The sequence below is a fragment of the Mandrillus leucophaeus genome, unplaced genomic scaffold (genome assembly GCF_000951045.1).
Source record: "Mandrillus leucophaeus isolate KB7577 unplaced genomic scaffold, Mleu.le_1.0 Scaffold809, whole genome shotgun sequence".
Classification (NCBI taxonomy): domain Eukaryota; kingdom Metazoa; phylum Chordata; class Mammalia; order Primates; family Cercopithecidae; genus Mandrillus; species Mandrillus leucophaeus.
In genome coordinates this window covers 1,483,089-1,487,222 of record NW_012108797.1, presented here as the reverse complement: position 1 = coordinate 1,487,222, position 4,134 = coordinate 1,483,089, and positions in this window count along the sequence as shown.

The following is a 4,134-nucleotide window of genomic DNA, read 5'->3' as shown; positions in this document are numbered from 1 at the left end:
AAAAAAAAGCCCAGAAAACGATGGCTTCATTGGTTAATTCTACCAAAAGTTCTAAAAAGAAATAACACCAATACTTCACAAACTTTTCCAAAAATAAAAAAGAGGGAATACTATGATTCAAGTATCACTCTTGTATCAAAGCCAGACAGACATTACAAGAAAATAAACTTAAAGATGTATGTATTATGAATGTAGATGAAAAATCTTCAGCAAAATAATAGCAAAACAAATCCAGCATCACAGAAAAATAAGTATACACTCTGATCCAGTGCAGTTTATCCCAAGAATGCAAGGTTGTTTCAGCATCTGAAAATCAGTCAATGTAATACACAATATAAATAACATAAAGGCAAAACGACATGATCATCACAATACAAGCGTTTGACAAAATCCAACACTATTTTACAATAAAAATAATCAACAAACTAAGACTAGAAGGGAACTTTCTCCACATTATAAAGGGCAGCTGTGAAAAACCAATAGCTAACTTCATACTTAATGAAACGCTGGATATGTTTCCATTAAGATCAGAAACCAGACAGAAATGTCCACCTTCACCACTTCTATTCAATAATGTACTGGAAGTTCTAACCAGGGAAATTAGACTAGAAGAAAAGCAAAAGTCATCCAGATTATAAAGGAAGAAATAAAATTATTTGCAGATAATATGATTTTATAATAAAAAACAAATCCACAAAAATATATTATTCCTAACAAACGAGTTCAGCAAAGTTGCAGAATTAACATACAGCAATCAGTTGTATTTCTATACACTAGAAATAACTAATTAAAAATGAAATTAAGGAACCAACGTTTTTTACAATAGAATCACATCGATAAGATCACTTAAAAATTTAGAAAAGAAGGTACAAAACTTGCACACCGAAGAGTACAAAGCATTGCTGAAAGAAATTAAAGAAGACCTAAATAAATGAAAAGACATTTGTGTTCATGAATTGGAATAATTAACATCATTAAGATGTTGCTACTCCCCCAAATTGATCTACCGATCTAATAAAATAACTTTCAAAATTCCAACTGCATTTTCACAGAAATGGGAAACCTAAAATTCATGTTTGTATTAGTTTGTTCTCACATTGCTATAAAGAACTACCTGAGACTGGGTCATTTATTAAAAAAAGATTTAATCGGCTCACAGTTCCACAGCCTGTACGGGAAGCATAGCTTGGATAGTCTCAGGAAGCTTATAATCATAGCGGAAGGTGAAGGGGAAGCCTGCACATCCTATGTAGCTGGAGCAGGAGGAAGAGAGAGAGGGAAGCGGGAAGTGCCATACACTTTCAACCAGATCTCGTGAGAACTCTTTCATGAGATAGCACTAGAAGGATAGTGCTAAACCATTAGAAACTACCCTCAGCTCCAATCACCTATCACCAGGCTCCTCCTCCAACACGGAGAATTACAATTCTGTGAGATTTTGGTGGAGACACAGAGCCAAACCATCTCAGTGTGGAAATAGAAGGGGCCCTGAATAACCAACACAATCTTTAAAAAGTAGAACAAATTTGGAGAACTTGCACTCCTTGATTTCAAAACTGTAGTAATCAGTATAGTGTGATACTGATGTCTCCATAAGGATATATATAAGTAAAATAAAATTAAGAGCCCAGATATAACCCATACATCTATGGTCAATTGGTTTTCAACAATATTTTCAAAAATGGTCCTGGGACAAGTGGATATACACATAGTGGTTGCAAAATAATGAATTTGGTCACTTTCCTCATATTGCATAAAAAAATACATTAAAATGGATGGAAGACCTAAATGTAAGAATTAAATTTATAAGCTACTGGAAGAAAAAGATGTAAATCTTTGTGACTTTGAACTAAGAAATGGTTTCTTTGATACTGTGCTAGTCAGTTCAGGCTTATATAACAAATGCCAGAGACTGGGTGGCTTATAAACCACAGAAATTTATTTCTCACAGTTCTGGAGAACGGAAGTCGAAGATCAGGGTGTCAGCACCGTCAGGTTTTGGCAAAGGCACTCTTGTGGGTTGGAAACTGTCAATTTCTTATTGTATCCTCACATGGGAGAGAGCAGAGAAAATGAGAGCAAGCTTTTGTGTCTCTTCTTACAAGGGGAATAATCCCATTAATGAGGGCTCCACCCTCATGAGCTAATTACCCCCTAGGGCCCCACATCCCAACAACATCACACTGGGAATTAGAATTTCAACATATAAATTTGGGAGGACACAAGCATTCAGTCCATAACAGATATGACATCAAAACACAACAACCAAAGAAAAAGTAAACTGGACATCATCAAAATTTAAAACTTTTGTGCATCAAAGGACACTATCAAGATAACACTGTGCATCAAAGGACACTATAAAGATAACACACGTTTATCTATGTAACAAACCTGCACATCCTGCTCATGCGCCCCAGAATTTAAAATAAAAATTTAAATTTAAAAAATATAATGAAAAAATAACCCAGAGCAGGAGAAAATATTTGCAAATATTTTATGTAATAAAAATCTAGTATTCAGAATATATAAAGAACTCTTACAATTCAATAATAAAAACAAACCCAATTAAAGCTGAGCAAATAATTTGAATAGATATTTCTATGAAGAAGATATACAAGTGGCCAGTAAGCATATAAAAGAGGATCAGTATCATTAGTCATTAGAGAAATGCAAATGAAAACCACAACTAAATACTACTTCTTACCCACTAGGATGGCTATCATCAAAAGGACAGACATGACAAATAGTAATGAATACATGGAGAAATTGGAGCTCTCAGATACTGTTGGTAGGAATGTAAAGAGGTGCAGCTAGCTACTCAGGAAAACAGTCTGGATGTTCCTCTGATGATTAAATATAGAGTTACCATATGTCCCAACAATTTCACTTGTAGGCATATATCCAGAACTGAAAACATATGTTTACACTAAAACTTGTACATGAATGTTGACCGTAACATTATTCATAATAATCTAAAACTGAAACAAACACAAATAACCATCAATTAATTATTTTATAATTAAAATGTCATATATCCATACAATGCAATATTATTTGCCATAAAAGGGATGAAATTCTGACACATGCTACAACGTGGATGAAACTTTAAAAATTATATGTCAAGTGAAAGAAGCCAGTCATAAAAAGCCACACACTGTATGATTCTTTTTATATGAAATGTTAACAATAGACAAAACCATAGAGACAGAAACTAGATTAGTGGTTGCCAAAAGCTGTGGGGAAAGGGCAATAGAGGGAGATTATTCACAGGTATGGCATTCCTTTTTGGGATGATAAAAATATTCTGGGATTAAGTAGTGGTGATGGCTGCAAAATTGTGTGAACATACTAAAACCCACTGAATTGTAAATTTTAAAATAACAAATTTAATGACATATGAATAATTTCTCAATATAAAAAAGTTAATCCCAATCACCATCAATACACTATAAGGCTCAACTGGGCATCGGTGGCATACATACAATTCTTCTGTGTCTTTCACTGTTGATCTGTTTATATGCATGTAATTATAGAAATGAAGGTTGGACAGACTCTGGATCTTGATGTCAGATTCCATACTATGACTGTATATAGATACTTTCCAAATCCAAACTGAAGTTTCATAATACGTTCTGTTGTAAATGTGTGGCTCTAATTTTATATCCTGTATTTACATGTTTTCCATAAATAATGTTCCAAAATTGACTGAGACACACAGATTTCCAGAATACCATCTTATCTTCCAACCTTTACTCCAAAAAAGTTGAGACTTTCTTCAATTGATTTAGTACAACAAACACAGTCTGTTGTCCTTATTAATATAGTGAAATTTATCCACGGTTCAAACTTTCATCTGTTGAGTTTTCTGCAGCTATGTATGCAGCTATGCCACCTTGCAGAGACCTGACAAAATAATCCCACCACTTTTACAGCATTAGGTTTGCCTACGGCAGCAAATCAGAAAGACCACATCAAATTTATTTTGGATACACAGACAAAACTGCATTTTCCCAAGAAACTTAGTAAAAGAAGTATTGTTGAATAGCAAAGACTTGGAATCAACCCAAATGTCCATCAGTGACAGACTGGATTAAGAAAATGTGGCACATATACACCATGGAATACTATGCAGCC